Consider the following 21515-nt stretch of genomic DNA (forward strand, 5'->3'; position numbering starts at 1 on the left):
TCCCCCCCCAAAAAAAAACACAACAAAATGAACAAAACAAAAACAAAAACAAAACCATGTGGTCGGACATGCAGAATCTTGACTTTAAGGTCCCGTGATTTGCTATGAGCTAACCGGGTCCCCCACCTGAGGAGAAACCTCCTGTTTCCCCTAGACCACACGACAGAAGATCCTTGTAGAAGAGTGTAGATTTATCAGAAGGCACACCATTGTCCCGTTAAAGGCAGAATCTTGCACCTTTAATTGCCTGCAGAAGCCAGAGCACCACAGCAGGGAGACCAATTGAAACTTTGGCGTCGGTTTCCCTGTGGAGAAAGTGGGGGTTCTCTGCTAGTCACCTTCCTTATTCACTTAAGTGCTAGAAGGATTAGGTCAGAGTGTTTTGAAAGCTCTTGGAAATCCTCATCTAAAAGGAGCAATGGGAGTAGGAGGAATTAAGTTTTCAAAGGAAAGAAAGAAAGTCCACCTTCTTTGGGCACAGAAGCCAAGAATGTGAGGTCAAAGAACAACTATGGCTGCTAAAAGGGAGGGTGTGGCTTTAGAGTTATTGGATCCTTGGGTTGGGTCCTTGGCTGACTCAAGAGGCAGTTCTGCACGTGCTTAGTGTGTTTCCCAGAACCCATTAGAAAGCCCACTGCCAAACCAAGGCTCCCACGTAGGGCTGTTGTGATGAACACTGACAGGGAGGCCCCACCCAACTGACCTGCAGTTTCTTTTCTTTTTTTGTGCTGAGTGTTGAATCCAGCAGCACTCTACCACTGAGCTACATCTCCAGCCCTTTTTATTTTGAGACAAGGTCTTGCAAAGTTGCCCATGCTAGTCTTGAATTTTTTGTGATCCTTCTGCCTCAGTCACCAGAGTTGACTGTACTAGCACAGAATCTGAAATACAGGGAGAGGGGAACATGCAAACAACATGCTTGGAGGGAAGGGAGCTCTTTCATGGAACAGCTAACTGAGAAATCAAAGACAAAGTCTCCTGTTTTCCTCTCAGGTGAGCTGCTATTGTGACTGACACAAGCTGTGTTATATGGGAATTGTCATTTTTTCAATACTTGGCAAACTTGGTTCAGAGCATGCTTGTTCTCAGGAGTTTGGAGTACCTTGTGGGATGTGGACTTTCAAAGATGTTGCCCCATTTGCAAGGAGTGGAAGTAGAGGAGTCTGCTAGCAAAATGTAGACTGGAAAACTATGTAGATTAAAATACCTGGAATTTTTACAAATGAAGTATGAGAAAAAGATAGGGAGGGATGAATGAAGTGGGGTGGGAAAAAAGAGAGAAACAGGAACATATAAATTAAAAGAAGCATAAGAGATATATCAAATGCAATGAATGACCTTGTCTGGATCTTGATTTAATGAAGCAAACTGTAAAAAAAACACCTTTTATGACACAAATGAACACAACTGGACATTGAAGATGTTAAAGGATTATTTTTGAAAGCATAATCATTACTATGATTATAGATTTTTAAAAAGGAGTTCTTATTTTTTAACAGAAACATATTAAGATACTTAACAAAGTAAATAATATGATATCTGGGATTTATTTCAAACCAATCCAGTGGGGAGAAGACTAGGTAGGAGTATAGATGAAATTAGATGGCTATGAGCTGATGATTGTGGAAGTTCCAAGCCTCATCCCCTTTTTTTTAGATGGGGTCTTGCTATGTTGCCCAGGCTGAACTTGAACTTGGAGATCCTCCTGCTTCAGCTTCCTGTCATGGCCATCATGCCCACAAAGAACAGCTATTTCTAATGAGATCTGGCAAAAACTTTTCTGGGATCATTTACCCCAAGTTTATCTAGAAACTTTGTTGTATGGAAATGTGTCTTAGTCTCAGTGTCATGGCATTATTAAGTATTTGCAAATCAAATGAACTCTAATACAGTAGGCCATAAAATAGGACAATTTTCTGGGTTGGCACAAACTAGTACTAATAATAACAATAAAAAACTAGTATCGATAGAGAACCTCCTGGGCATTGGATGCTGTTCCAAGCCCTTTGCATTAGTTCATTGAATCCTCATAACTCTGTAAGGTGAAGGTACTTGGCCACCTCAATTTTTATCCTGCACTCTTCATTTTGGAATAATTTTAGATTTACAGAAAAGTTGCAAAAAATAGTACGGGGATTTCATATACCTTTCACCCCACTTCTCTCTAATGTTAATACCTTATATAATAACCATGGTACATTTGTCAAAACTAAGAAACCAAATTTAGTACATCAACTAATAATTAGTGTTATCAATTAAACTCCAGACTTTATATGGATCTCACTGGTTTTTCCTTTAATATTCTACTTCTGTTCTAAAATTTCATACAGGATGTACATTGCGTTTCACTGCTATGTCTCCGCTTTCTTTGTTTTTCATAATCATGAGGAGTTGGAGGAGAACTGGTTAAGAATTTTGTGGGATGTCTTTGATTCGGGTTTGTCTGGTGGTATTCATGAGTAGATGCAGGTAATAGGTTTCATGGAAGTATACCTCAGGGGGAATGCCCTTCTCATCCCCTATATCAGCAGCTTATGATTCCAGCATGACTGATCACTGATGATGTTGACCTTGATTGCTTGGCCAAGTACAGGTACTGCTTTTCCCTTTTCATACTCTTAGAAGAGAGTCATTAAGTCCAGCACACATTCAAGGGGTAGGGAATTAAGATCCACCTTTTGGAAGGGGGAGCATATACAAATAGTATTTGAGATTCTTCCCTAAGGAAGATTTAATAACCTTATTTAAAAGAGGAAAAAACTGAGTTATAGGGTGGCAAACTAATTTACCCAAGGAATGCCTTCTCCATGGGCAATCATTCACTGTTTCTGTTTAACCTCAGGAATATCCCAACTCCATACTTGGCCAATTTAGTGAGACACTCAGTAACTTTGCAAGACCCTGTCTCAAAATAAAAATATCAAATAAAATAAAATAAATAAAAGAGTAGAGGGCCTGAATGTAGCTCAGTGGGAGAGTATCCCTGGGTTCAATCTCTCTAGTACCAAAACAAAACAAACAAAACAAAAACGGTGCATTTTGTCAAAGCACATACACAGAATATTGCTCATTAACTGTTCATTACAACAGCACATGAAGTCAATTCATGTTTCCAAGATCTACATGAAAAAGGCATTTTTTTTTTCTTTTTATGGTGCTGGAGATTGAACCCACGACCTTGTGCATGCAAGGCAAGCACTGTATCAACTGAGCTATATCCCCAGCCCTGAAAAAGGCATTTCTGATGAACTCTGCAAATAGAAAAAAATTAAGCTTGTTCATCCTTTCCTCTGAAACATTATGGTTAACCCATGTTGAACTCCAACATTTCTACCAGATGTGGACCAGAAGTGTTGTGTTGAGGCCGATGACAGCACTCTAAGGCTCCCAAGCTTGGCTCCTCCCCTATAATAGGAGCCAGTAACACCTGTTCCCAAGGGTCTCCCAGGATTTTATGAGTAAGAAATGACAGAACTTATGTGAAACCACTTTGCAATTCTTATTATTCAGATTTAGTATTCATGAGAGGAGTCATTCAATAGTTTTTTTTTTATTATTAATTTGCTTATAATACTGCTTTTTTTTTTCCTCTTTTGGATACCAGAGATTGAACTCAAGGGCACTTGACCACTGAGCCACATCCCCAGCCCTATTTTGTATTTTATTTAGAGTCAGGGTCTCACTGAATTGCTTAGCACCTCATTTGTTGCTGAGGCTGGCTTTGAACTTGCAATCCTCATGTCTCAGCCTCCCAAGCTGCTGTGATTACAGGCATGCACCACCTCACCAGCATGACACTGCTTCTACCAAGGAAGGAAAACAGCAGAAAGCTCCAAACTGGAGGGAATTTGCAGTGAATTTTGAGGTTCCTGGGATTCTGCTAGGCAGTAGATTGGGGCTTTTTGCTATAATAGTTTCTTAAAAAGTGCTTCTAAAATGTTAATGTCTTCATGATCCACCTGGGAGTCAAGTTGATATTCAGATTGTGATTCAGAAGGGACTCTTAAGATTCTGCTTTTCTAATAAGCTTACAGATGTATGCCATGTGGCTGGCCAAGGACCATGCTTCTTAGCTTCACTTCTTTAAGAGCAATGTTCTTGGGTGCCATATCCAGTGGTGGGGGGAGGAGAGGAAGTGCAGCCCAGCGCCCCAAGAGGGGTGTAGCTCACTGCTGCCCTGAGAGCCATAGAGAGGGATTTCCTGAAAGGTCTTGTTGGGAGCTCTGATTGCTGCTCAATGCGCCCCCTTCCTTCCAGTCCCCATCTGGTGGGCAGAGGCTGTGTCTTCTTAGGCTGTACATTTGCTCTGAATTTAGAAGGAGAAGATGTACATTGTGATTGCTTGAGCCCCATCTGGGGCAAGGAAGGGGAAGGAAGGAGATTGCATCTCAGTGTGGTGACTGTCCTTTTGCGAGGGACTCACTGCATTTCCCCATGGTTGTGCAGTGATCTAGAGATAGCAGAATGGGCCAGTTCCTGCTGTCAGCATCTGATGGAGTCACAGCACAGCAAAATTGAGGGCAGACAAGAAAGTTGTGTTTTTTGTTTTGTTTTTTTGGTGGGGATTGGATGTTATCAGAGTGTTGACTAAAGGACCTTGGAGAAGGGAAGGACTGAAGAATAAGCAATCTCTCCCCTTTTTGCTGAATTCCTCTTGATACCTTTTGTCCTTATGTATGCCCAGCTTGACAGGCTCGGGGTGCCCACATGTTCCCCTCTAGCACCCCAAAGACCCATCTTGCCCTCCCTTCTACATAAGTACACATTTTCCCCCCATTTCTAACTTTATCCCTTCTCTTTCCCATCCCAACAAGAGAATTTCTTTTTTTACCCCAGCCTAGCTGAGTTCTGCCACTTGGTAGGAAAGCAGCCTAATACAATCAATTCATATTAAGAGACGTGACTACTAACCCCAAAGCTATGAGTTATTTGCAGTTTTATGAGTTGTGACGCATGGATCCCTCCCACCTTTGTTTCTCTCAGAGCCTACACTTTAGGGAAACCTTGAGGCTTTCTAGAGGTCTCTTTTGCTGTAGATGGGGATACCCCAAAAGTTGGGGTATGAGAGAGATGTGTAAACAATGCCCAGGTCTGCTTGGTACTGATGTGTCTGTTCAGGGGGGGAAGGGTTCCCTCTGCCCCTACAGCAGGCCCAGTGAAAGCAGGGGGCTGGGACATATAGGTTTCCATATCAAGTCTTGTGGAACAGATGTAGGAGCTGTGGTGTGTGTGTGTGTGTGTGTGTGTGAACTGCTTTGTGTCTTTTTTTTTTTTTGGTACCAGGGAGGGAGTGAGCTCAGGGGGCACTTGGCCACTGAGCCATATCCCCAGCCCTATTTTGTATTTTATTTAGAGACAGAGTCTCATTGTGTCTTCTTTTTGAATTCTTCTTTAAGAATCTTTGCTTTGATCTATTTTGTACATTAAACTTTTACATAAGATTTGTTTGAAAAAAAAAATGTACTCAAGTACAGGATGACTTAAAAGCAGAATAGGGCAGGGGGCTCTTGTCTCCATTATAAGACCTCTGTGCAATTTTGTTTTGACTTAGCCACTTTCATGTATATTACTTTGCTAATAAGAAAAAACGAAATAAAGAAAATAAAAAGCACTCTGTTGCTAGAGCAAGTTGGGAAATCCTTGCTGTTGTAGAAAACACAAGCACAGGAGTAAAGACCCGAGTTCACTATGTTCGGCTATGAACTCCTCTGTGGCCTTGTGACCTTGGGCAGGCTGCTCTGAGTGTTTTCTCAACTGTGAAGTATGAAGAGAGAGAGTCCTTCTCCTCCTCTGGGGTTGGATGATAAGCACCGATGATAGCTGTAGGGGCAGAACTGTTCTCTTAGTCCCAACTGTGCTGGAAAGGCTTAGGTCTGACATAGAACCTATGGATAGTCCCCATTTTGCTTAGAGAATTCCTCTGAGGAAGAAAAAGAATTTTGACCAAATTACTTTTCTTCTTATTGGCCACTAGTATCTGTGGGAAAATTCCTCCCACAGCAGAGAATGACTGGGTGAATGTCCATCAGAATGTATGGGCCGTGGTCCTGAGCTGACAGTTAGTGTGTGTCACAGTGCCTGCTGTGTACCTTGTGTGAAGCCAGGTGTCCCAGGATAGGAAGAAGTTTCACACAGCAGCCAAGCCCTTGAAAACACAGGAGAGGTGAGATAGGACTTCAGTTAAGCAAAGAAGCTTAGAGAAGGTGGGGACAGGTGGCTGCCTTCTTCCTATATGGGTTGGTGTCTTGTTCATCTGGTACTCAGGACTCACTTATTCAGCTAACATTCAGTAAGCACTCTTGATGCTGAAACTACAAAGATGAGCAAGATAGTGTCAGGGGACTTTTGGGTGTTGACCGTCCAGGGTGGGATTCAAGCCCCATATTCAGAACCATCAGGGACAACAAGAGCTGCCATGGGGAGGATGCTGAACTGTTACACAGAGGGCACCTGTTGTTATTATATTTGTAGCAGTCTTATTTGCTCCTGGCTGGGCTTCTGGGCAATGCCTCTGGGTCTCTTGTGTGGAGGAGGCCTATCCTCCCATCAACTCCCATTCACTACCACACAGCAGAGACCCAGGGATGCAGGAGAACAGCTGTGTTTCTATATAAGAATATTGCCACCAGACCCAGCCTCTGGCAAGAGACTCTGCAGAAACCCTGACTTCTGTCCCTTGGCTGTCCTGACATGTTGAGTTAATAACTTGGCTTCTCCCTCTGCTCCTGAGAGAAGACTGGACCTTAATTCTTAAGATAAAGCAGAGATGAGCCTGTTTGGCCATCCTGGACCAGGATAGGAGTCAGGGACCATCACTCCATGGGCTTACTTCTTTGAAAGTAAAGGTGAATTTTCTGGGATATTGGGGGTGAGTCAGGAAAAGGCAGCCTGCAATCATGGGTGAAAACTTCTGCTCTGAACCATGACATTCCTTGTCTGATTGGTTCATCCTTCACCAACCAGAAACCATTTACTGAGCACCAAGGATCTGCCAGACTCTGTGCTAATGTTCTTATGTTTCTAGAGTTAAATTTTCTCAAGGGTTCTTCAGAGACCCCTGTATTATTTTCATTTAATAGGTGAGGAAACCGAAGCCTAGAGAGCTAAAATTAAAATCATGTTTGTCAGTGTTTATCTTATGCCAGGTGCTGCTCTGGGCACTTGCACAGATCAATGCATTTGATCTGTTTCACAGCCTGTGAGGGACTTGTTATGGCCATCTTCATAATGAGAAAACTAGCCCAAGATCATACTGCTGGCTAAGTAATGAAACTGGGCTGGAGTGATCCTAGGGTCCTTCCCAGATCTGAGCCCTCTGCACCCTTGGATAGTTGCTGGTTGACCTCTGCCCCTCTGTGACTGCAAAGTGGTCCACATGGGCAGGACAAGGCCTCCTGGAGGCAGCTAGCAGGGGAAGCTTGGTAAATGGGAAGAGGCCATTTTAGAGGCTGAAGTCCATTCCAGATCACAACTTGAGTAGTCAGAGCCAAAATAAACCATGTTGGCTTTGCTGCATTCTGACAATTAGGTTTGAAGGAAACTTGTCAGGCAGTGCTAAAGCCTGTAATGACTTAGAGCTGAGTTAGAGGAACCAGGCAGAGGTGGTAGCCCTGAAGGCGCCTGGGAGCTGTTAATTGGGGGTGGTGATGACAGAGGAGATGGCCCAGGGCCCTTCAAGCTGCTTCCGCAGCAGAGTCTTTGGCTGCTGCTGGAGTTGGGCTGGGCAGGAGGAGAGTCTGGAGGGAAATAGGCTTCTAAGATACTTGGACCAGTTCCTTTCACCCCCACCCCGCCCTCCAGTCTTATGAGCTTAGGGACGCTGGGTGTGGATCTAAAGTCAAATCCTTTTGATGGTGGGAAGAGGGAAGGGGCCACCTGCTAGGCGGGGGGCAGAAGAGGGTGGGCACTACTATTTTATTCCTGTGGGAAATGTCTTCTATTCTGCAATCAATCAACTTGGCCATCGGGATGACTATAAATGAGAGTTTTGCCTTGTAACCCCTTTAACACTGTGGGCCACATTTAGCCCTCTGCAAAGAGGGCCTAGCTCCATCTTTATTACTCCGATACGAATTCTCTCTCTCCTGGGCCAGTGAACTCCACAGTGATGGTGGCACAGAACACTTTCAGTTCCCCCACTCCTGTATGCTGGGGATTTGAGGCAACATAACAGTGAGAGGCACATAGCCAATTTAGAATCTGAAAATAGAAGATCGAAAGCCACAGCCCTCCAAAAGATTATGATTTAGCAAACTTTTAAGAAGGTCTGAGCATCTATCTATATTTTAACAGGCTCCTCAATGATTCTGATACACTCTCAAGTGTGAGAGCCATCAGTGCAAAGGAAGGGGGAAGGAACTACACCAAGATTCAGGCCATCATAGTTGATGTCTTTTTTTTTTTCCCCAGGGGCACTTTACCACTGAACTACATCCCTAGTACTTTTCATTTTTAAACTGGGTCTCACTAGGTTGCCCAGGCTGGCCTCAAATTTGTGATTCTTCTACTTCTGTCTCCTGAGGTCACTGGGTTTAGAGGCATGTGCCACTGCACCTGGTCATAGTTGTCATCATGGACCACCAAGACAACAACAAAAAATAAGATTGATTATGTCATGCTAACTATCTGAAATTAGGGAGAGTGTCAATGTAGACATCATCATGGTAGTAATTTCTGAACGAAAGTCACTGTGAGTCCTATTACAAAGGGGTGCTGCACAACATGATGGGTAGTTTGGGGACAGGGAGAACATTTTGCATCCCTAAAGGAGTCTGTTGGGCTGGTTGCTCCCACAACTGCTGCCCACCCTCAGAGCCATGAACCCTCTATAGCAGGACCTGCTCACCCTGGGATGTCATACCTTCCTTCAGCTAGACAGTAGGAGGGACATTGCCAGGAACAAGAACATGATAAGATTCAGGCCATCATAGTTGATGTCTTTTTTTTCCAGTACTGGGGATTCAACCCAGGGGGTGGGGGAAGAATAGGGTGGACACTACTGCTGAGGCAAATTTGAAGCCAGTCCCAGCAATTTAGTGAGACCCTGTCTCAAAAAATAAAAATAAAAATAAAAATAAAAAGGTCTGTGGGTGTGGCTCAGTGGTAGAACACCCTGGATACTACAAACATCCCCAGTACTACAAACAAACAAACAAATGAAAAATCTTACCAGAGAATAGTCATTCCTGTCAGTGCTCCTCAGACACAGGATTTGTGTGATTGACAGGCTAGAGAAGAGAGAGTTTTGTGAAGAGGAAAAAAAACTGGTTAATACCATCTTGTGCTGAGAAAGACCTAAAGCTCCTTTACAAACAAAAAGCCTATAAGACTCAACCATAAGAAAATCAGATACAAAAAATATTTTGCAACATACATGACAAAGGGTACTATTACAAACCTGAGATTTTACACATAATCAGAAATAAGCAAATGCTCCAGTAGAAAAATTAGAGAAGTGCATATGAATAGACAGTTCAAATTACCAATAAATATAGGAAAAGATGTTCATTCTTACTAGTACTCAACTACAAGTTAATTCAAGTTAAAAAAGTGAACTATAGCTTGGCGCAGTGGCGCAAACCTGTAATTCCAGCAGCTCAGGAGGCTGAGGCAGGAGGATCACGAGTTCAAAGCCAGTCTCTGCAAAAAAGCAAGGTGCTAAGCAACTCAGGGAGACCCTGTCTCTAAATAAAATGCAAAAGAGGGCTGGGGATGTGGCTCAATGGTCTAGTGCCCCTGAGTTCAATCCCTGGTACCACCCCTCCTGAAAAAAAGAACTATAATCTTTCAAGTATCAAAAAAGTTGAAAATATGAGCCAATGTTTGGTGAGTTGTTTGGGGGGTAGAGTGCTGAGGATATTTATGAGGATCACAAGTTCAAAGTCAGACTCAGCAACTTAGGGAGTGTTAATGGGACAATCTTTCTGGAGGATAATTTATTAAGCATTAAAAACCTTAAAAATGTGCATACTTTATGAATAAAACTTGCTCTGTATACATAAAAAATGCACCTTTTAACCAATGATTCTACTTCTTGGAATTTATCTTAAGAATGATAACCAGGGATATATGCAGAGATCTATACATAAAGGTATTTATAACATAAAGGTATTTCTATATCAAAGCATCTTAATGATAATAAAATTGGAAACACTATAAATGTCCAAAATAAATAATTTACTTTAAAAACTATGGTTTGGTTATATAATGAGAGAGATATGCAGCTAGTTAAAATTAGGTACTGAAAGAATTTTTAATTGTGTGGAGAAGTATTTATGCTTTATTGTTAGTGGATAATAAAAAATAGACTTAAAAATAGTATATACAATATCATTTCATTTACATTTTTTAAATGGACAAAGAAAAAAAAGACCAGATTATGCACTGAAAATAATCTAAATGAACAGATACCTAAATGATAATGAAAATGGGATTAAGTTTTAACTTGCTTTTTCTGCTCTTCTACACCACCTCCATACTGGATATTGAACCCTAGATGCTCTAGGATGTGTGGAACACATTCCAAAGACACACAGTTGATCTCTGGGTTTTCCAGTGCCTGGACATGGGTTCTGTCTACAATAATTTATCACTGAACTGTCCCCCAGCCCTTTTCATTTTTTATTTTGAGACAGGATCTTGCTAAGTTGTTGAGGATCTTGTTAAACTGCTGAGGCTGGCCTCTAACTTGTGATTCTTGCTGGTGTAGTGGATCATGACTATAATCCCAGCAATTTTGGGAGGCTAGGGCAGGAGGATCACAAGTTCAAATTCAGACTCAGCAACTTAGAGAGGCCCTAAGCAACTTAGTGTGACCCTGTCTCTAAATAAAAATATAAAAAGGGCTGAGGATGTAGCTCAGTGATAGAGCAACCTTGGGTTAAATCCCCAGTAAATCTCCCCCCCAACCCACCTACTTTGCCACAAAAGTGATTAAGTGCCCCTGGATCCAATCCCTGGTACCAAACAAAACAAAACAAAATACAACTTGTGATTCTCTTCCCTCTACCTCTCAAATTAATAGGATTATAGGTGTGCCCCACTGTGCCTGGCTCTTTGTTTTGCTTATAAAAATAATGGACATGTTTCTTTTCTAATAAAAAATATGAATGTTTTCTTTTTTAAGTGTGGCTGCCAATGAAGTGCTCCTGGTGCTTTGAGGGAGTGCTGAGGGTGGTGAGGTCCTTCACCACACTGCCTTCTTCTTCAGTTTAGATCATCATTTCTACAGACACTGGCTGCATACTCTTTTTGTACCTGGTGCTGAGCTGGGCCCTATGAGAGTTATAGAGATGTCAGGTCATATCTCCAGGCTGGCTGATAATTGAGAGCTAAGTCCATGTTATTTGCCATAAAATACTTCTGTGTTGTTGGGAGTGTTTAGCATTTGCTGACAAAAAGATGCTACCTGGGTTATCTCTCTGAGAGTTCCTGAGATCTGCTGTCCTTGCTTAAAGCCTTGATCTCCCTGTCTCTGGAAATTCAGTTGATTAACATGTGATATATCACCCATGGATCCTGTGAAGTGGCTAACCCTGGTGGTGGGAAACCCAGATATCACCCTGTGTGTCTCTGGAATGTGTTTCACACTGATATACACATGTGACATACTGACCTGCCTCAGAGAATGCTAACAGGTAAGCTGGGATGGGGCCTGATACCTCAGAGATATTTTGACTAGATGTGGTGACACATGCCTGTAGTCCCAGCTACCTGGAAGGCAGAGATAGGAGGATTACTTGAGTGCAAGAGTTTGAGACCAACCTGGACAACATAGCAAGACCCAGTCTCAAAAGAAAAACAAGAAACAGAAGAGATGTCCAATCCTTCATTTCTGACGAGGAAACTGAAGCCCCAAGGGGGTTTGGAAGTTGGTGGTAGAACCAGGACTCCTGACTCTGCCCCAAACATGTGATCTTCCCCATTTACAGCCCTGTATGTTTGGGAGAGGTGATCTTGGACATTGTCAAGTAATGACAAGGAAGTAAACTTTGAATGAAAAATTCACAGAAATTCTAAGAAATAGGTAGCATCCATCCTAGATGGCTAAGAGAGTTGAGTATATCAATGAAGTAGTTGCAACAAGAATCTCTCAGGCATTAAGATTCAGGATACTGGGGTGGGGTATAGATAGTGGTAGAAAGGTAGCTTAGCATGCATGAGGCTCTGGGTTTGATACCCAGTACCAAAAAAAAAAAAAGAAAGAAAGAAAGAAAAGAAAAAAGTGTACACACACATTCCTCTGCAGAGCCACTTATTCTGTGTAGAAAGGCCTTTCTACATCCAAGTAGTTTCTAACTTGCCACCATTAAAACCCCTTTTTGGGGCTGGGGTTATGGCTCAGCGGTAGAGCGCTCACCTTGCACGTGCAAGGCCCTGGATTTGATCCCCAGCACCACATAAAAATAAAATAAAGTTAAAAAAAATTAAAAAATTTTTTTTTTGTTGGGTATGGTGGCCCACCTGTATCCCAGCTTCTATGGAGGCTGAGGCAGGAGGATCTCAAGTTCAAGGCCAGCCTGGGCAACTTAGTGAGACCTTGTCTCAAAATAATAAAAAATAAGAAGGGCTGGGGATGTAGCTCAGTGGTAGAGCAACCCTGGGTTCAATCCCCAGTAAATCTCCCCTCTATCCACCCACTTTGCCACAAAAGCCTCATTTTGGTGGAAGATGCCATTAAAACGTGAACATGTTAGTTTGAAGGGGGGTTAGGTTAGCCTTTGGAATCCTTTCTCATCTTATGTGAATCATAAGAAAGATCATAGGAAAATGTGGGTCAGGGAGAAGCAAAATGTTCGGATGCTGGGTGCAGGAGAGCTCTGCACTAGAGGGAGGGTCCAGCAGGTGGGGATGGTGATATTCTAGAAGATGAACTGTTTGCTTCACTATTTTATGAAGGATGGCCCCATACCCACCCCCAACACACATAATAACAGAAGAGTCATCCCGGACTTTTCCATTTTTTTCTCTGCAGTCCTTTTCTTGCTCTGCAGCCTGGGCTCATGCTTAAGGTCCCATCCTTCATGGTCTAGTCTCCTGGGTTTTTCCCAGGCTGTGGGGCTGGCTGTTTCTAGAAGTGGGCAAGCTGACCTGTTCTGTTGAAATTCTTCCATTAATCAAACATACATCTGATTGTAGGAACTTGGATGGTAGAAGGTGCCCAATACAACTGAGCACAATTGGTCACTTGACTGCCGGATCTCCTCTTCCTTCCACCCCCATGAGAAAGGGAAGAAAGGGCAAGTTCAACTTCCCAGTGTATTTCTTAGAGAAAGTGGCCACTTGATAGGGAGGAAATGAGGTAGAGCAATGATGACCTGGAGTCTCCATAGATTGAAGCATTTGTGGATCCACACCCACCCCCATCTCTCTCCAGCTGTTGGGTGGTTAATAAATGAAGAAGATGGGCTGGGGATGTGACTCAGTGATAGAGCATTTGCCTGTCAAGCACAAGGCAGTGGGTTTGATCCCCAGGACCACAAAATAAACAAATGAATAAATAAAGGAAGACTAGAGGAATACATTCGTGAATGGATGGATGGATAAATGGAAGTTAGGTGGATGGGTGGGTGGGCAGATGGGTGGGGTGGGCAGCCCCACTCTGCCACAGTAACCTCTATCATGTCAGTATCTAGACTCTAAGGGAAATATCAGTGGATACAAAGTTGGATTTTCAGTGAAAACCTTTCTATATGTAGCCAAATCTAACTTAAGTAGAGACTAATTTATTTTAGATCTTAGACTTGTGGGCTTATGTTCATTTGACAACAGTATTAAAATATGCTTACACTTAAAAACAGTTTCCGAAAGTAATCATCCCTCAGCCCAACTTGGCTCTGCTCAACAACTCAACAATTCCTTCCTTTTTGTGCTTTAGGAGGATGGGAAAGGCANAAAAAAAAAAAAAAAAAAAAAAAAAAAAAAAAAAAAACTATTATTAAAAAGAAAAAAAAAAAAGAAACCAAGAAACACAGGAAGAAGTTAGTCTGCAGGACCAGGGAATTAAATGAGCTAACTTATGAAAGCAGCTGCCACAGGCCAACCAGAGCAGCCACCTGTGACTTTGTGGACAGGCGCCATTTGTAGGTCAGTCTTCAGTTCCCTGGACACTTCTGGTTCCTGACCCTTACTTATCCTATACATGTTTCTTACTCTTGACCCTGAGTTTATGTTAGTTGGAGTGACTTCTTGAAAAACCAGATAATAATTTTTTGCAAAGCATCAGTGTGTTCTGTTTCTCTATTTTTCTTTACAGTTTGAAACTTCTTTGGGATCGCGTGCTTCCATTCTATTGAGCAGTGCTTTTCAAACTGGGTTTCCTGGAACTTTGGGGGTTCCATAAAGCTCCTGTAACCTTCATAATGTAAGGGTGGTAAATGGGTGGGTTTGCCTTTCCCCAAAAAGTACACATTTTTTTTTTTTGGTGTGTGTGGTGGCACTGGGAATTGAACCTAAGGGCACTTTACCACTGAGTTATATCTCTAGTCCTTTTTATGTTTTATTTTGAGGCATGGTCTTACTAAGTTTCTGAGGCTGGCTTTGAACTTGAGATCCTCTTGCCTCAGCCTCCCAAGTAGCTGGGATTACAGGAATGCTGGGATTACAAGAATAACAGCTTTTTATCTGTTTTACATACTGGATTTCTGTTAAAAATTTACTTGAGAGAAGGTTCTACGTCTTAAATAATTGTAAAAGCCATTGTCAAGAATCAGTTTGGTGGTCAAGGAAGAGAAACAGGTTCATTTGAGAGCAGGTTTGACTCATTAACTGAGAGAAAGGTCCTGTTGAACAGCCCAGGCCCTCTTCTATTGGCAGGTTCCTGCTTAGCCCATATTGCATGGTTCCAGATCTTCCGCCTGATTCAGGCCGGTTTCCTGCTGCTCCCTCCTGTCTCGCTGCCTAGCCCAACATGCTGCCCCCCTGGCTTTGGATAAAGCTTTGCTCCTTATCCTCATCTCTCTGGCCTGGAATCCTGACCTGATTCCCACTCTGACTTCTGATAACACGTTTCTTCACTCTATTTTGGCTTCCTGGCTGTCTGGTCTTGTGCCTGCCCTGAACTTAGGTAACAATGTCCTAAAGGGTTTTCTGCCTTCCTGGATCCTGACCTCACTAGGAGCCCCTGCTTTTCAGCAGCCATGGTCCTCTCCATCACTATCTGCATTAAAGCTGGGATCTGAGGATGGGGTTCATGGGGACTGAATCAGGTTCCAGAATGCACTGGGACTGGAAACCGGAGATAGCATTGGATGTGGTAATCCAGTCAGTGGAAAGAAATGATAATTCACATTCATGGAAAACAAAGTTTACGTGGTACTTTCATATACTCATTTCATTTTATTCTCATTGCAGTCTGTGAGACAGGGATGGTTTTACATCTGTGTTAAGCACAAAGAAACTGAGGCTTGGAGTTATGTGATTTGCTAAAGATGGCAGAGGTAGAAATAGAATCTGGATCTTTTTTAAAAAAAATTTTTAGTTGTAGAGAAACACAATCCTTGTATTTTATTTATTTTTGTGTAGTGCTGAGGATCAATCCCAGTGAGTGCCTCATACTTGTGAGGCAAGTGCTCTGCCACTGAGACACAATCTCAGCCCAGAACTTGGATCTTTTGACTCTAAATTCTGAACTTGAGTGTTTGAGCTTGGAAACAGATTGGTTGCTAAGGCAATGGGGGAAAGGGTCTTATTCCTGAGAATTAGGAGTGACTTGGTTGGAGGATTGATATGTTGGGAAGGGCTGGGGATAAGAGGCAGAGTCAGTCATAGAGGCTCCTCAGTGGAGCCTGGCCAGGTAGAGGAATGGAGAGGGTCCTCAGCTATACCATCCTCAGACTCCCTGCCCGCCCCCCCACCTCAGGCTGATTTGATTCCTCCTGTCTTTGCCTTTGAGACACATTTGCTGAGGGTCCCATTCCTACTCTTGGGCTGCACCTGGGGTGGCCTTGAGTGGAAGTTCCTAAGCATTATCCTTACCCTATGACCCTGAAAACTTGCAGGGTAATTCCAGAGGAATTTTGGCTCATTGTTCTCCAGGGTGGGAAAAGGAACTGCAGTGATTGCTATGCGGAAGCAGGAGGAAGATGATGCCACATCTTTCTCTCTTGGAGTGCTTCCCATTTGATACCTCACATGGCATCTTGTCCCTGGGTTGTAGGGACCTTGCATTCTGTGCAGCTCCATCTCCATCTTGATAAAGTGTGGCTTTGGGATGAGTCACTCAATTCATTGCCACTTTAGAGATGACTGAGGAGAATGAGTTAGATCTATTGTTTTCATAGTCCTTACAAAAATCTTCAGCAGCTGGCCCCTGGGAGTTGACAGAACACATCCAGTTGGCCATGGCTTCCACAGAGGATGGGGGTAGGAGGGCAGTGGGAGTGGTCTACCTCGATGCAGGCCCTGAGAATTTAACACCAATAATAAAATAAAGTATAAAAAAATCACTATGCTTTTTATTATCAGCAGGTGCCAAGCTTTTAAACAAGAGCAGGAATAAAATACCTTCCTGGGAGCTGAGGGTGTAGCTAAGTGGGAGAGTGCTTGCCTGCTAAGAGCCAAGTATATGATGCATGGCATTTTTGGTCGAAAGGTGACGCCAGCTAGCCATTGAGATGATATGATTATGTTAAGATTTGCATTCATATGGATATTGGACTCCTGCTGTTCACCTAGGCCGGCTACGGGACTCCTGGAGAGTTCCCATTGGTTGGGGAAGTACAGTAGAAGGGAGTTCCGGAGGAGGAGCTCTCTCTGCGGGTCCGGGAGGAGGCCGCATGGGTGGAAAAAATCTGCCCGGGCGGTACCGGACATTGGCGGCAGTTTCAAAAAATAAACTTTGTTCCTGCTTGAGTGGCTCGTGATTTTGTGCCCAGCCAGACTGCGGCACTTGCCTAGCATGTGCAAGGCTCTGGGTTCCATCACCAGCACCTCAAACAAACAAATAAACAGAAACCCATACATGAAACTCCTCCCTTCTATGGTGGGTCTTCCCCCCACTACTTGGCACACCACTGCAAGCTAGTTACCTAGAGAGCTTCACTGAAGCTGGAATCAGTAGACATGGATTTGTATCCTCACTTTGTTGCCTGGTTCAACTTCCAAGTCATTTAACCTCTCCAAGCCTCAGTTTTCTCATTGGTAAAATTGAACTAAGATAATGCCTGCAGATATTTAAAAAAAAAAAAAAAAGAGTGAGCCAGGCATGGTGGCACACATCATAATCCCACCCTTTTAGGAGGCTAAAGCGGAAGGAGTACAAATTTGAGGCCAGCCTGAGAAACTTAGCAAGATCCTGTCTCCAACAAAACCAACAAAAAAGGCTGGAGATGTATCTCAGTGGTAGAGCTCCTGGATTCAATCTCTAGTACTGCGAGGAAGAAGAAAAAAAGAAAAAGAAAGAATGTAAGATTAGTTTATAAAGAGAATAGTTATACTGTCCATATTGCTATGCAGATCTATCCCATAGTGTGACGTTTGGGTCATTTCCAGGTTATTCCCACTTCACAGTGAAGAATTTGGGAGGATTGAGTAAGGCTCTTCCATGCAGTTTAGGAGCTGGGGTTGGGACATTTCTGAGAACTGACAGGCTGTTATAGGTGTACTTGTTTGGTGCAGTTCCTAGGCAGACAACAGGAGAACTTGTGTGAGGTGCCAACCTAGACCCTGCCAAGTTTAGATGCAAGTACATTTGCCTTCAACCTAATCTCCACCCAGCCCACTCTGTCCTCCCAAGTGCTGAATGAGTGAGGAGCTGAGCCTTCTCAGAGAGGCAGGTTCTTAATAGAATTTCAAGAGAACGTAATGGCAGAGTAGGCAAGATAGTTTCTGTGTCTTGAGGATTTACTGTCCTTTGCTAAACCTTCTTACATGGCTTTGCAAGCCAGCCTCAGGCACCGAGTTCCCACCTGTCCACACCTCCCGGCTTTCCTGCAGCTGGATGGCAAAGTTCCTTCTCAGACATGATCTCATGATTTCCCAAACAACCCTGGGAGGTGGGCAGAACAGGTTTTATTGTCTCCATTTGACAAGGGTGGAAACTAAGGCCCAGGGGCCTGCACAGGCTACTCAGGGTCACAGCGGGTTAATGGAAGGTCTCTAACTAGAACCTATATCTCCTGATGCCAGCCCAGAGACAGAAATTTGGAGAGTAAAATGGAAACTTTCATTTCTGTTCAGAGTTGTCACAGGCTTTTTGGAATTTTCTGATAGGAAGCTTTTTCAGGTGACAGAGGGAGAGATATGAACTGACAAGGCAGTTCCTTATCCATACCTATGAAACTCTTTTGTGCAGATGGGGAAGGGGATGGGAGGGGGGTGGGGAGATTCAGCCCAGACTCTTATGCATACTAGATAAGTACTGATCACTAAGCTATATACCCAGCCCTATTTCTTCCCATAATTTTTGAATTAGTGTTGGCAATGATTATCATTAGAGGTTGTCTGTCTCTCCTCTGCTCCCTTCCTACATGATTCCCTGGGTGTCACTCTCCTAAGAGAAGCCCTTACCACCTACCTGTCTCCCTCATAGCCCATCTGGTTGACTTCCATACTGTGGGGCCTCACCATCTGGCTGCAGAGCCTGTCTGGTGGACAGACAAATGCCTGTCACCATCACTGTCTTTACCTGCCCTTAGGTTTGCTGGTGCACTCTGACTGGGTAATAGGGCCATGTCAGGTTCTGCTTTTTTGAATCTGTCAGGAGTACAATGGTTATGGGGTAGTCCACTGCAAAATTCCACTTATCTTATCCCCTGTGGCCTAGGCAATCTGTCATAGATTGTGAATGAATACCACCGTAATTTTATTGCTGACCCTCTCAAGCAAAAACTGCTGGTGAGCTGAAGGAGGTGGTGCATGCCTATAATCCCATCTCAGCTACTTTTGAGGCTGAGTCAAGAGGATTGTATATTTGAGTCCAGCTTAGACAACTTAGTAAGACTGTCTTAAAATAAAAAAGGGCTTGGGATATAACTCAGTGCTTACCTGGTATGTGCGAGTCTCTGGGTACAATCCATAGTTTAAAAAAAAAAATGCTAATGGGAGAGATGCTCCTTCTGATTCCCTCTACTTCCCTTAAAGATCAAAGAATGCTGCAGGTAGATGTATAATATTGCAAATGACAGAAATGATAAGAGTAACAATGGTGTGGTTTCTTCATGTGTGAAATGGAGATAGAGGGCTATTGTAAGTCAGTGGTTCTCAGCCCTGGCTGCCCATGAGTTACCAGAGAGCTTTTAAATATCTCTATCTCCAGGCTGTAGCTAAGAGCTAGGAGCTCAGAATCTCCAGGCTGAGACCTAGACCCCAGGAGTTTTAAAGTTTTCAGGGGATTCCAATATGCCACCAAGGCTGAAAACAAGTGCACTAGGATCAAAGAGTTGGCTAATTGTTTAGAACAGAGATATCCCTGCAGAGTGTAGTAGGACACATTTGTAAACCTAGCTACTTGATAGGCTGAAGCAAGAGGATCTCAAGTTCAAGACCAGCCTCAGCAACATAGTGAGGCCTTGTCTCAAAAAACAAAAAGTCTTTGGGGTGTAACTCATTGGTAGAGTGCCCTCTGGTTTCTAGTCCCTGTACTGGCGCGGGGGGCGGGGGGGAACAGGGATATTCCACATCTGGCTATTTTCTGGAATCATGGGGGAGGGGTTCTTTTAAAATTATGCCAATTTCTTAGCCATACATTCCAGACCATTTGAATCAGTGACTTCTGGCTGTAGGTGCCTGTGCTCAGCTTTCACCTGAGCTAGTGGTTATGCTGATGCTGGGCCAACATTATAAATATTTCCAGTCTTCATAATTATCTAGCCAAGGAATCATGATTCCTATTTTACAGATAAAGAAACTGATGTTCAGAGCAGGTAGCAACTTGAACCATGTGATAGCATAAATAAGTTCCTAAGGCCATGCCTGTCTGATCTTGAAGACTGATATTGTTGATCAATCTCCATTATGGGGGCTTGGGGCATGGCCCTGGAGAAGGGTGTTCTCTCTTCCCTAAATGGCTCAATCAGATGAGGTAAACCAGCCAGCTGTCTTTGCCTTCCCTGAGATTCCCCACAGCAGGTTGAGCACAGGGTCCTTCCCCAGTGAGGAGAGGTGAGATGCAAGGTGTGGCTTGGTATTTGGCTCCTCTTAGTCACCCACTCTCAAAATACTTTCTTTGGAGGGAGATTAAGTCTGTCCCAGTCATCTCCCAGTGCAATGCTGCTCTCACAAGGAAGAAACTCAAGAGGGAAAAGCAAACACTCATTTGCTTTTTGAGAGTTTGAGGAATTTTTCAGGCATGTGACATAGAAAAATGTCTCTGTTCCCCTCATAAGACAAAGAGTAGGCTATGTCAAGGTGACCTAAAACCTGTAGCTCTACTTGACAAAATTGCTTTTTGCCCTTCCCAAACCCTAATGTAGTCAAAACAGCTTGGGATTGGGAGATGGGGGACTTGGTGCTACCACCTGCATGCTCTGTGAGCTTGAACAGCCCACTTAAAATCGTTCAGCTTCACGTTCTCCATCAGACAAATAGAAACTCAGGGCTGCTATGACAAAGCCACAAGAACTCTGAAATGCCAGTAGCCTCTTGAGGCATCAGAAGAAGAGGAGTGTGGCCGCGCTGCCACCAAGGCTCACAGCCGTCTGGAACCAGAAGGTTTGTCAAGTGTTTGCTGGCATCCTCTCAGGACCCAATGTCCCCAAGGCCAGAAGTAGCTCCTAGTGACCATCAGTGTTAGAGACACACTGAATGCATTCCATCTGGCTTCACTCCATCTGTATCAGTCCCTAGTGTATGGGCAACTGAGAACCAATGTTTGGGGTCTAAATAGCTGAAACTTTAGAGTTAGTGGACAGTGCAATATAAATTTGGCTCCAGAAAACCTTCCATGCCCAGCCCGGTCCCCAGGGACCTCTTTCTCCCCAGAACTCCCTCTGCACCTGTTGCCTGTGCCTTTGGTCCCTGCTCCTTACTGCCCAGCACACAGCAGATGCTCAGTGTTGAGTGAATGGGGGATGAGGAAGAAGACATTCATGAACCTGTGTTTGTGACATTTCTAAAGTGCTTGCCATAGAATGCTGTATAAGTGTTTGTGAATCTATGCCTTGCTTGCTCCACATGACTTTCTTGTTGTCACTCAGTTTATTTTGAAGACCATCTGACTTAGGGTTTTTCTAATAATAGAATGGTCTAGATGTAATGCTATTTTCTGAGGTTGAGGCAAATATCCAGGGTATCTCATCACCCCAGAGCCACTAAGAGAATACTTCTTTAGTCTGGGGTTTGGTGGCCCCTTATTAAGCCATTAAGCTGAACCGTAAAACTTTCTGATCTGGGTGTGATGGCTCAAGCCAGTAATCCCAGCTATTGGGGAGGTTGAGGCAGGAGGACTGCAACTTTGAGGTTGGTCTCAGCAATTTGATAAAAGCCCATCTCAAAACAAATATAAAAAGGGCTGGGGATGTGGCTCATGGGTAGAGCACCGTTGTATTTAAATTCTAGTACTAAAAACAAAACAAAAC

The 21515-nt window shown here is 43.5% G+C and overlaps 1 protein-coding gene across 9 annotated transcripts in view; it reads left to right on the forward strand.

Annotated features, from left to right (window-relative positions):
* Nucleotides 1–21515, forward strand: part of Dapk2 (death associated protein kinase 2) — a 151540-nt gene that overhangs the window by 41369 nt on the left and 88656 nt on the right. The gene's annotated exons all lie outside the window — the stretch shown is intronic.

The sequence above is a fragment of the Marmota marmota genome, unplaced genomic scaffold (genome assembly GCF_001458135.2).
Source record: "Marmota marmota marmota unplaced genomic scaffold, marMar, whole genome shotgun sequence".
Lineage (NCBI taxonomy): Eukaryota > Metazoa > Chordata > Mammalia > Rodentia > Sciuridae > Marmota > Marmota marmota.